This window comes from Thermobia domestica, chromosome 12 (assembly GCF_964235325.1).
Source record: "Thermobia domestica chromosome 12, izTheDome1.hap1.1, whole genome shotgun sequence".
Taxonomy (NCBI): domain Eukaryota; kingdom Metazoa; phylum Arthropoda; class Insecta; order Zygentoma; family Lepismatidae; genus Thermobia; species Thermobia domestica.
The window spans coordinates 199,434,011-199,447,585 of NC_137465.1; positions in this window are offsets into that span (position 1 = coordinate 199,434,011).

Sequence of the window (13,575 nt, forward strand, 5' to 3'; positions counted from 1 at the left end):
GATATATCTGGACACTTTTCATAGAAAATTGTCGAAAAGTTATGGTTCCCGGAGTTTTCCTCACGATTGATGAACAGTTAGTGCCTTTCCGTGGGAGATGCAAGTTTGTGCAGTATATGCCAAGTAAACCAGGTAAATACGGCATTAAGATCTTCTGGTTGTGTGATGCTGAGAACTTTTACGCAAAAGACGGTTTAGTGTACTTGGGACGACAGCCAGGGGAACCAGTTCAAACTAACCTAGCCAGCAACGTCGTGAAGACATTGTGCTACACGCTGCGGAACTCCGGCAGTAATATCACAACTGATCAGTTTTTCACAAGTTATGATTTAGCTAAGGAACTGTTGGTACAAAATGTAACTATTGTTGGTACAATAAAGAAAAACAGACGTGAAATTCCACCTGCGCTGGTCAATGTTAAGTCAAGACAGCCTAGCACATCACAATTCGTCTTCAATAAAGATGTTACCCTAGTAAGCTACGTACCGAAAAAGAATAAGAACGTCATTCTACTCAGCACCATGCATCATGACACAGGCGTGGATGAGGAAGATTCCAAGAAGAAGCCAGAAATCATAAAATTTTACAACCAAACAAAGAGTGGAGTTGACGCCATGGACAAATTGGTTCAAACATACACCTGTAGGAGACAGACGCGTCGCTGGCCAATGGCCCTCTTTTATAATGTAATCAACGTAGGCGCTCTCAATGCATACACATGCTACTTATCACAACATCCGGATTATCATTCAGGGATCAGTCACAAGCGCCGTGTCTTTCTAACTGAGTTGGCGAACGAACTGATTCTTCCTCACATCAGGCTGAGGTGCCACAGTTTGAACCTAAAGAAACCAGTGATTGATGCGATGAAACTCTGCGGTGTAGAGAGGGAAACAAAGGCATTGGCTCCTACATCTTCGAACAAGAGAGTAAGATGTCAGATCTGTACAAGGGAAGAGGACAGGAAGACATCACAGCGTTGCAGCAGATGTGAGAAGTATGTGTGCAAATTTCACAGTAGTGTGTTAGTAGTGTGTTCTGAATGTCAGTGATGTGTATTGATGTGACAAAGCCAAAACATGGGTACTTTCTTCATATTTAGTGTTGTTTTCCTTGCTCAAGAAATCTTTTGTTTCAAGTAAGATTATGGTGCTGAATTGCAGCTCGGATAAGTGTAAGTGAACTGTTACTCATATTAATATGAAGAAGAGTGAACTATTTTTAACTATTCGGAAGGCGAGGAAGAGGAAAACAGTTAAAATATCTGAACAATATTTGTAATTGGTTTATTCCTTATATTAATGAATAAAACGCGATAACCTGAACTATATACCTTGCCTAATGTAACCTAATCTAAACAAACTTAACATACCTCCGCATTACCTAACTTAACCAAACCTAACGTAATCTAATTAACCTAACATGCATACTATGTTATATTATTATCAACCAAATATTGCGTGGGGTCAAATTGACCCCACATATGTAAAAGTGTAGAAAAAAAGCGACATGCATCCGAGGGTTAAAGACCTAAATTGCTTATTATCAATTTCACTCTTTTTGTTTGCGTTTTGCGTTTTCTGTTTTTTATGTTAACATCTATTTTTAAGGGTTATACACTTACATAATACATAAATCAAAATCAAAACCTTTTAAAAAATAAGAAAAAAAAAGTTTCAGCTGTAGAGAATAATATACCAAGTATAATCTTTTTGTCTTCATTCTAAAATCACGAAAGTACTCCGGTGGATTTGATATTTTCTGCAATTCAGTTCTTCAATTAAAAGACCTGTGTTTCATGGAAACATAAATAATGTTAAATTCTCATTTCTTTACATAATTAAAAATTTACTGCAACTAGAAAGAACTTCAGTAGCTAAGTAACAGCAAGAACAAACTTGTTAGGGCTGTTTGGTGTTACTTTTTGTAACTGTTTCCTCATGCTGCGTCTATAAAGACCTATGATGGTCGAGGGGTCATTTGTCGAATCAATAGAGGAAAGTAATGAAAAGTTCGGCTTATAGTAGTGTAAATATCTTAAGAAAGAAAATTAAATTAAAAATGGTAATGTTATGATAAATCTTCGCGGTATTGTGTTTCTTATTTTTAGTAATTTCACTAGTGCCAGTTCCTAGTTCAACCTTCCAATTTAGTGCTCCACTATTATACACTTTAGGCTGAGGAAGAAAGATGATTGAGGCAAATGAATTGGATGATGGAAGATTTGGTGTAATGAGAATGCGAGAGGAAACGGCAGTGTCCCAAGAAGACCCACGGACATGATGCTGCCCAGAACAAACTTTCTTATGTCGGGTAACGAACCAGGAACTCCACGCACCTGAGGTAAACACGCACCAGAGGTAAAAATTTGTAACTTTTAGCCCTGATGCTTTTTACTGTCCTCACAGAGTTTAATCTTTTAATGATATTATAAACAATCATATATCTTTTTCCTTGTATGGGACTATAATAATCAGACTTCTGTGCCTTCTTAGAGTGTGGTAACAACAATAAAAAGGCAAAAGCAAAATTATAAAGAAATAATAATTACAGTCATACAACGGAACTTTCGAGCTTGTACTGTTTGTGGGTCTAAACGTTCGTAACTCCATGTAATAGCTCTCGGTTGAAAGTGTTTTTTTTTAATTGTGTTTTTTGCAATAGACATCTTGAGGCATTATCTCCACTGAATTCGTTAAGAATTCAATCTATCAACATTTTCAAGGGTAATGATGATGTTAGTAGGGGCTGCCTGTATTCTATTTTTAAGAAATCTATAACACTCCCTGGCTTCTAAGCAACCGGTACAGTAGCAAGGGAATATTGTTTGCATACAATAAAGGGATATGCCTGATAGTCTTTACTAGAGCTTAGTTCACAAATCTCTGCTGCGATTGACGGCAACGAAGAATTAGAATCGCGGCAGAGTTTCGTGAGCTAACCTTTACATTTAGTATTCTGCATTTATACTGACATTTGCACGAAAGCATTCGGGATATTACTGAAAACGGTGAAGATTAATAGCTAGGAATCTACTACCGAATCAATATCATCTACTCATTTCTTAATAGGTTATTATGACCCAAGCAGCCCACTTCCTTTAAATGTAACATCGGTTGGTGATCGGTATCGGTGATCGGTTAATTGGGATTTGACAAATGCAGGTATAAAGTTGCAAAATAAGTTTACCCGACGTAGTTCAAACTCTTTGTGCACTAACCAACAATCTTCCATCATGTATCCATTTTTTTGACCTCTCACTTCCGACTGCAGTTTTACTTACATTGGGAATTGCTCCGTCTACCTGAATTGCTTGGGCTACCAGAATTCGTTGGCAAACGCTCGGCCAAGTGAACTATTAAATGGTCCAAAGTTAGTATTTGGCCATTCCACCCTTTTCTCAGTGTTGAGCTTGTTCTGTATCCTTGTAGGGGGAAGATACTTTTGAAATTTAGTCTAATTCAATTACCTGAAGTAAGTGTCTGCATTTGTAGTCACAAAATGATGATCTGACTAATTTTAATCATTGACTAAACTTAATAGGTATTGAAAAATATTAGTGGCAAATTTAGACTGGTACTGTTCTTCCTGTTATAGTCGTTGCAACTAGATGTACTTTCGACTCCTGACTACAGTCCGTGAGAAAACCACCTGTCATAATTAAGAATGTGAGAAATCACTTTAAACAATCTTTTCAGTTCACGATTAAATAGAAAAAACTGAGTTCAGCGGAAGGTGTTCATCCAATGTGTTTGACTATACAAATGACCCTTAATACATATCTAGAATGAATTCGTAGTGAAGAATTATTATAGAGGAAAAAAATATTTTTAAGGAAAGGTGAAAATCCATTATCCCAAGTCTAAAATGATTTCGGCAGTATATAAGTGGTTTTGTCTCCAATATCTTTGCTGGATCCGATCATGCAATTAAATCCACATACTTGAACCATTGTTTATGAAAGATACAATTAAACAAATAAATTCAAGTTAAAACAAGTAAAATTTGTTATGAAAACAAATTGGTATATCAATTGATGTGAATAGAATTATTGCAATTTCAAGAAGGATTTATACGTACCTTAATAAAATAATAACATTTTGCTTGATGTTGACCGTGGGCGGCCACCATGGCCGCCACGGTGAAGCTCAAGTCTCCCTTAGTTCCTTTCCTGGTTCATGTTACGGTAGCCTGGGTTCAAAATATGAAATTTAGCTTTTGACTTCTAATTAAACAGCCGTTCGTCTTCCCTTTTGAAGTTGGTAGATAATCACTCTCCTTTTGTTTGGTACTTAAATAGGCATATGTAGCTAAAAGTGTTTAAACGTGCTGCGATATTGGGCGGTTATTTCAAACTAAAAGTATACGTTCTAGTTTATACACGCCAGCTCTTAGAATGGACAGTTTACTTGGGAAGTACGTATTACAGAATGTTAACTGCAGTAGTAAAATGCCGCATTGATAAAATGTACATGAAATTTCGTGCGTACATGAAATCAATTTTTTGTATAATGCCTATAAGTTCCGTGTCGTTATGGAAACAAGAAATTAAATGGGTTTCACACAGTTCGAATTTTTGCCGAACAGTAGGAAATAGGATAAGCAATGGAACATTATAAAACATGGATGTATTTGTATAATCTGAATAAATGCAAAACTAAGACAGAACTTAAAAAGAAAAATGAACGGGCGCGAGCGACATTTCAGTACCAAACATTTTTTTCTATTCTGCACTAAAATTGCAAAGGGTATACTTTTATATGAGATAGGTACACATAATATATGTATGTATTACCTAGTACATTTCCTTTTCTATCTATACTTAAGAATGTCTTTTAATATTGTCAAAGAACTTGTCGATGGCAATCTTTGAAACTTTGTATCTAATAATAAAAAGAAAAGACTTTTAGAAATGAACGCTAATCAGAAAACGTTTTGAGATAAGGGCTCAGCAATGATTGTTTGAGCAAATAGACGAATATAAAAGCATCAGGAGCGTGTGTAAGCGGGCTAAATATTGATATTGATATTTTGACTTCCATGACAACTGAATATAAATTAAATATTAATCAGTACATAACCACGTTCCAAGATATCGCGTGTACAATAGTTAGAAATGAATGATATGCGAATGGAATATATAGCTATAATACAATCAGTTTTTGTTTTCCGATTGTAGAAAGCTACGCAGAAGTTGATGATTTTTAATACATGAGTGGAACCTGGCCTATGTTAGGGTTTCAGGACATTTTGTCTAGGGTGGGGAAGATATGTAATATGATCGCATCTTTTAGCTCCTTAATCGGCTTAGGGCGTTGAAGTGAAGGGAACGGGATGACGAGTAAGAATAATAAAAATGACCGATATTAATAATCCACAAACAGTTTATGGGACCAGTGACGTGAATAGTGACACTTTTGGTGCCGTCTGAATGCAAATTAATTCCTCATCATCATGGAAGGGTTGAAGGCATGACGTATAAAAGGAAACAAAAGCCTATGTACATTAGTGTCTAAACCATAGTTTATGGAATCGCTGAGGCCAATACAGACACTTCTCTTGCTATCAGAGTCCGTATTCATGTCTCGTCTGGATGAGGTGAACGGTCGATGGGGGAAAGCAGTGATATGTATGTAGGGGGTGATCGGGTGATTCCGTTAGTCCGTACCAGGCCTTTAAATCGAAAACGGTCCTAGATATGTACAAACTGAAAAACACGTATCCCATTAGTTGCAAAGGAGAACAGAGCGAAGTAAAAACTTTCGTTTCAGGGTCCCCCGCAGTGTCCCAGATGGGATCCAACTCAAAATTGTCAAATGGAAAGAGGGGTCAAGTGGTATATCGCTTGAAAGCTCTTGTAAAAAGAAAGAAGATAAAACAAGTCCCGATTCTCTACAACCACCCTATGCAAATTTGCGGCGGGTCGAAATGTGATCAAAAGTTGCATTGAAAACAATATGGCCACCCCTATAAATCTGAAACGGGCAGCCAGACGTAAACACTGAAAACCAAGTGTCTCATTATTTCAAAAGTAGAACATATCACGGTAACCAGTTCTAGATATCCAGGCAGGGTCCACCTCCAAATTAGCAGTTGTTTGATTGTGCTGGAAAAAAGACCCTGAACATTTTTAACAGCTATATTTCCTTGGTAACATACGTTTTCCGGGTACAATACTACAGAGACTGTTCAGTCCTCTTTCGTGACACCAATGAAAAGTGTTGTCTTGTCTCGTCTCGTAGTCAACACTGGTAACATACACAGAATAGAAATGGAAGCGTTACGGTAGACAGGTAAGCATATTATATTGAAACGTCTAATGTTGTTCTAAGAATTAATTTACGATCGCATAGCGTACAAAGGATATACAGGGTGTCCGAGAAGTCCTTCCCTGATTACAGAAATTGATAACTCAGGCTAGAAATAAGAAATATGAAACTGGTGTTGAATTGTTTACAAACTATAAAAGTTTTTTTCTGTGTTAGGTTTGTTCTGTTTTACCAAGTCTCAATTTTTTTTGTTTTAGGTTTGTAGTACGTAAGTAAGAAGCCCAAGAAGCCATGCCAACCAACCAAAAGAAGGCACAGTGTGTCCTGTGGTACCATGAGACACGATCACCAACCACGGTGCAGAGACAGTTCCAGACAACATTTGGGAGGACCCCACCTGATGTCAAGAGCATTAAAGCCTGGTATGAGAAGTTCAAGAACACAGGGTCGGTTGCTGACCTTCCGAGGTCTGGTCGACCAAGAACCTCAGCAGACACGGTGGAGGCTGTGCGGCAGTCTTTTCTGAGAAGTCCTAAGAAATCGGTGCGCAGGGCCTCACGTGAATTACAGATGCCAAAAAGCTCTATTCATGACATTTTACACAAACGTTTAATGTTTCGTGCTTACAAAGTGCAACTCGTTCAGGCCTTGTTGCCCGACGACGGTACACGACGATATGACTTTGCGGTCGAAATGCTATCACGTATTGAGGACGATAATAGTTATCTCAGACGAATTGCCTTTTCCGACGAAGCGACATTCTTTGTCAGTGGAGTAGTGAATCGCCATAATGTACGCATTTGGGGTTCAGAACCCCCCAGGGAGGTCAGGGAGTTCATCAGAGGCAGTCCAAAGGTGAATGTTTGGTGCGCGTTATTGCACGATCGAATTATCGGGCCATTCTTCTTCGCTGAGGATACCATCACATCTGCAGTGTACCTGTATATGTTGTAGCTGTATGCTGTTCCTCAGCTGCTTCAGTATCGCCCCGATGTCGTTTTTCAGCAAGACGGTGCACCACCTCATTGGGGTTTGGACGTCCGTGCCTATCTCGATAGGACATTTCCTGGGCGATGGATTGGTCGTGATGGACCAACAGCTTGGCCTCCACGCTCTCCTGACATAACCCCATTAGACTTCCTTTTATGGGGTTATGTCAAGGATGAGGTCTACCGAACACGTGTACCAGATCTTGAAACCCTGCAGCAACGAATAACCACAGTCGTTGTATCGATCCCTTCAGTGATGTTGGCTAATGTATGGATGGAAATTGAATATCGCCTAGATGTGCTACGTGCTACCAAGGATGCTCATGTGGAAGTGTACTGATGTGACCAAAACTTTTATAGTTTGTAAACAATTCAACACCAGTTTCATATTTCTATCTTATTTCTAGCCTGAGTTATCAATTTCTATAATCAGGGAAGGACTTCTCGGACACCCTGCATCATATTTACCTTGGAGACGGCTGCTGTCCGTTATGTAACAGATGTGCACTTCACACAACACGTTTTACATCACGTTTTACCGAAATTGTCGTCCATGTACAGCAAGACAAAGGTCCAGACGGCGAAAATAAATATAGCCCACAGCTTCAAGCTCTGCCTCTCCTATGCTTCGAAATGCGGTCATTATACGTTGCCTCATATCTTCTGGTGTAGTTGGTCTATTCGTGTAAACAAGCTCCTTGAGTCGATCCCAGAAATAATAGTGCATGCACGTAAGGTCTGGAGAGCGAGGAGGGAAAGGAGTATTGGACCCTCTTCCTAACCAACGGTGCGGAATTAAAGTATTTAATGCACCTCTGCATATGCGAGCAGCATGTGCTGAACAACCATCCAATTTTATCCACATATTACCACACATGAAGTGGGATGTCTTCCATCAGTTGCGGTAGATGTTCTGTCAAGAATTGATTAAATTTCCATCAATAAACCAGGGCCCAATTACATGTGTTCCAATGATACCACCCCACACATTGATGCTCCAACGTCTGTGTCGGTCGATCTGTAGTATCCAGTGAGAATTCTCCGCAGCCCAATAATGCGCATTATTTAGGTTGACATGACCATCACTTGTAAATATTGCTTCGTCTGTCCACAGCACGCACATACTGAAAAACGTTGGGTTTGTCCTCAATTTCTGACGGGCCCAATTACAAACCTGGAGGCGCTTACTACGGTCGGCATCTTTTATCACCTGCCACAAGGAGATATGATACGAGTGGCTTTTATGCTTCCACAGTATACGCAGTACACTTGTTTGACTCAGTACGCGATCCCAGGCAATATCTCTTCAGGATGCATTAGCACGTACTTCGACAGCAGCCAAAACATCAATAATGGCATCGTTTTCATCTAAAATTGGAGTATGTTTGTGACCCCGATATTGAGGAGGTATGCGCCCTGTTTGTTTCAGACGATTTGCTAACCGTCGAAGTTCATTATGGGAAATTGATTATCGCTGTAGGAACCTCGCGTTATAAATTCGGGCTGCATCTCTATAGTTCTGCCTACATTCCCCTAATACCATTAACATGTCAAATGCCTCCCCGTTCGTATATGGCTATGTTCCAATACAATGCTATCTTTAGCCGACACTGCACTAACATACGATATTTGCATAGTACGTGGCACCTTCTAAAATGAAATGGAAGCCTTCTGACACACACACACATACACACACACACACACAACTCAATTCGTAGCGTGTATTACTTTTGCACAGCACAAGTACTTCACTACAATTCGTACTAACGACTCTTCAGTAAAGGCTGCTCAACTTACTGTGGAACAAACTGTGTTCTAGCGTCCCTCACGATCGTGCTTTTCGACTCAAGGTTGTCTGCGACTGTTTCCCTCGAAAGGCGTATGTTTTGTACAACAAACATAAACCAGCAAACAGCACAATCCAGTTGCAGTAATCATTATCAATGATGTGTATGTTTATTCATTTCGGTATTTCATTTGAAATTATACGTTTCACGACATCCATGTCTCATGAATTTCACTTTTACACGACGCATAGGGAAGAAAAGGGCAGGTAAGGAAAGGGCTGGAACCTTGCGACAATCCCATTATTCGCCTGTTGTTACTGAGGAACACTGAGCTTAAGATACGTATACAGACGAACCAGGCTGTGACATCATTCAAACGTAGGTCGGGAATTGGGGGGAAAATGCATTCTCGAATGGAAATAACACAATAACGCGTAAAGGGTTGCAACGTGACAGTTGAGGATTCGCAAGATTTATACGTCATTGGATAGCACACGGCAAGTCCAGAATACAGATCTATTTATACCGCCGTTTTGGGTTCTGGGCTAAATGCGGGCAAATGGTGCAGAACAAAATGTCCCAGGGGAATGTTCTGTATAATTGCTGTACCCTGGAGAGTTATGGTGTGCATGATGGAAACAAATAATCGCGTAATGCACACAGCCTAAATATTTCGTCCATTGCACTAGCCAGTCGGGAGGATACAGTGTTCAGTTTCCTTGATCTCATACTGTCGGAAGCCTGGGAGGGGAGTGGCCACCCTAAGAAGCAACATCACAACTACCGACGAATGGCTTTCAAACAGACATCCTGTGCGGACACCAAGGTCAAGATCTGGGAAGAGCCCCAGACCTCTTACAAAACAGATGCAGGAAACATTGGTAAAGCATGCTTGCCTCGTTCCACATCTCAAAGAATTCTGTGCAAGCAAAGTGAAAACAGTTGTTTTCTCCCGACCGACTAGTGTCATGGACTCAATATTTCGGCTGTGTGCACCACTCGCTCATCTGTTTTCATGATTCACACCACAACTCTCCAGGGCTACCGAGCACTGCCCAGCAATTTCACCACCAATTCCACTGGAACATGTGTTTTTCACATTCATTTCAATGCAACTTTTGATGACTTTTTGACCCGCCGCCATTTTGCATAGGGTGATCGTAGAGAATCAGGACTTGATGTAGCTTCTTTCTTTTTACAAGAGCTTTCAAGCGATATACCACTTGACCCCTTTTTTCATTTACAATTTTGAGTTGTACCCCATCTGGGACACTGCGGAGGACACTGGGGCGAAACTTTTTACTTCGATCTGTTGTCCTTTGAACATCATGTGACACTTGATTTTCAGATTTTTCGTCTGGCTGCCCGTTTCAGATTTATAGGGGTTTCCATATTGTTTTCAATGCAAATTTTGATGACATTTTGACCCACCGCCATTTTGCATAGGGTGAACGTAGAGAATCGGGACTTCTTGTAGCTTCTTTCTTTTTACAAGAGCTTTCAAGCGATATACCACTTGACCCCTCTTTCCATTTGACAATTTTGAGTTGGACCACGTGTTGGACCCTCCGGGGGACCCTGGGGCAAACCTTTTACTTCGATCTGTTGTCCTTTGAACATCATATGACACTTGTTTTTCAGTTTTTCCCTCTGGCTGCCCGTTTCAAATTTCGTCTTATTTAAACTCCCTTTTTTACACCAATGCGTTGCCGCTCTCTGGATTACTGTTAAATACATTGGTTTGAAACCCATCAAAGCACACAGTGCGCTGTGAAGTGTCGTGATGAAGGCACCACCGAGCCGAATTAAAAGGTTTCTTTGTGGGCGATTTATTTTTGCTTTTAAGGAGTTGTTCTCTAATAATCGATGTGCCCATACGCTGGAAGCATAGTTCATCTAGGCGCGTAGGATTACCTCCTGATAATTCTTAATTAAAGTTTAGCCTGTAATTTGTTTGAGCCAATGAAATGTGTTTATTAGTTACATTATGACCCTTTTGAGTATCATAATTAATATGCTCTCCAAAATTCAGTTTATCGTCTATGGTAATCCCTAAATATTTACAAAATGTTTTCCTCTCAGAGAGTTTTAGTTTAGACTTTCCACTCCAATCAAGTGACCTTCCTACTGTCTGCTTCGGGACTTTAGGAATAACATACCCCAGGACTTCAAGTCTGCTTCGGGACTACGCCTATCCTTTCCCCTTGCTTAGCCTGCTCGGGGCGCTGACTCGGATCCCAACCTCAGCCGCTTAGCCTAACATATAGTTTAAAAGAACTATGAAGATGAAAGCACAATTCACTTGCATTGATCTTAGAGAGTCCTTAATAAACAATAAAGGCTTTGAACAATAATTTTAAAACATAAACTCTACGAAAAATATCTAATTAACTAATTTATTTAAATGACACATACTCAAAACGTTTCTCTGAGTTAAATGTGAAAGCACATATAACCTCAAACGAAAGATTTGAAAACCAAAGTTATAGGTTGGAGCTCAGTCGCTTTTAATTTCTATTGTAGCATTTTAATAGATAGATGGCCTTGGATTAACAACCTAGAAGATTTACAGCACCTATACACAATTATGACGTCCATTTAGACAGCCCCCCACCTTATCAAAATTGGTCGAAAATGGTGTCAATCGTTTGTGCATCGTTTGTGCAGAAATGTGCAACACAAAATTTCGTTTGTGCAACAATGAACAATGAGCTAAAGCGAAAACAAAGTGGGGGGCTGTCTAAACGGTAGCCCCCCCACCTTCTCAAAATTGGTCGAAAATGGTGTCAATCGTTTGTGCATCGTTTGTGCAGAAATGTGCAACACAAATTTTCGTTTGTACAACAATGAACAATGAGCTAGAGCGAAAACAAAGTGGGGGCTGTCTAAACAGTAGCCCCCCCACCATGTCAAAATTGGTCGAAAATGGTGTCAAACGTTTGTGCATCGTTTGTGCAGAAATGTGCAACACAAATTTTCGTTTGTGCAACAATGAACAATGAGCTAGAGCGAAAACAAAATGGGGGGGCTGTCGAAACGGTAGCCCCCACCTTGTCAGAATTAGTCGAAAATGGTGTCAATCGTTTGTGCATCGCTTGTGCAGAAATGTGCAACACAAATTTTCGTTTGTGCAACAATGAACAATGAGCTAGAGCGAAAACAAAGTGGGGGCTGTCTAAACAGTAGCCCCCCACCTTGTCAAAATTGGTCGAAAATGGTGTCAAACGTTTGTGCATCGTTTGTGCAGAAATGTGCAACACAAATTTTCGTTTGTGCAACAATGAACAATGAGCTAGAGCGAAAACAAAATGGGTGGGGCTGTCGAAACGGTAGCCCCCACCTTGTCAGAATTAGTCGAAAATGGTGTCAATCGTTTGTGCATCGCTTGTGCAGAAATGTGCAACACAAATTTTCGTTTGTGCAACAATGAACAATGAGCTAGAGCGAAAACAAAGTGGGGGCTGTCTAAACAGTAGCCCCCCTCCTTGTCAAAATTGGTCGAAAATGGTGTCAAACGTTTGTGCATCGTTTGTGCAGAAATGTGCAACACAAATTTTCGTTTGTGCAACAATGAACAATGAGCTAGAGCGAAAACAAAGTGGGGGGGCTGTCTAAAAGGTAGCCCCTCCACCTCGTCAAAATTGGTCGAAAATGGTGTCAAACGTTTGTGCATCGTTTGTGCAGAAATGTGCAACACAAATTTTCGTTTGTGCAACAATGAACAATGAGCTAGAGCGAAAACAAAGTGGGGGCTGTCGAAACAGTAGCCCCCCCACCTTGTCAGAATTAGTCGAAAATGGTGTCAATCGTTTGTTCATCGTTTGTGCAGAAATGTGCAACACAAACTTTCGTTTGTGCAACAATGAACAATGAGCTAGAGCGAAAACAAAATTGGGGCTGTCTAAACGGTAGCCCCCTTCACCTTGTCAAAATTGGACGAAAATTGTGTCAATCGTTTGTGCATCCTTTGTGCAGAAATGTGCAACACAAATTTTCGTTTGTGCAACAATGAACAATGAGCTACAGCGAAAACAAAGTGGGGGCTGTCTAGACGGTAGCCCCCACCTAGCCAAAATTGGTCGAAAATGGTTTCAATCGTTTGTGCATTGTTTGTGCAGAAATGTGCAACACAAATTTTTGTTTGTGCAACAATGAACAATGAGCTAGAGCGAAAACAAAGTGGGGGGGCTGTCTAAAAGGTAGCCCCTCCACCTCGTCAAAATTGGTCGAAAAAAGTGTCAAACGTTTGTGCATCGTTTGTGCAGAAATGTGCAACACAAATTTTCGTTTGTGCAACAATGAACAATGAGCTAGAGCGAAAACAAAGTGGGGGCTGTCTAAACGGTAGCCACCCCACCTTGTCAAAATTGGTCGAAAATGGTGTCAATCGTTTTTGCATCGTTTGTGCAGAAATGTGCAACACAAATTTTGGTTTGTGCAACATTGAACAATGAGCTAGAACCAAAATAAAGTGGGGAGCTGTCTAAATGTTAGCTTCCACCTTGTCAAAATTGGTTGAAAATCGTATGA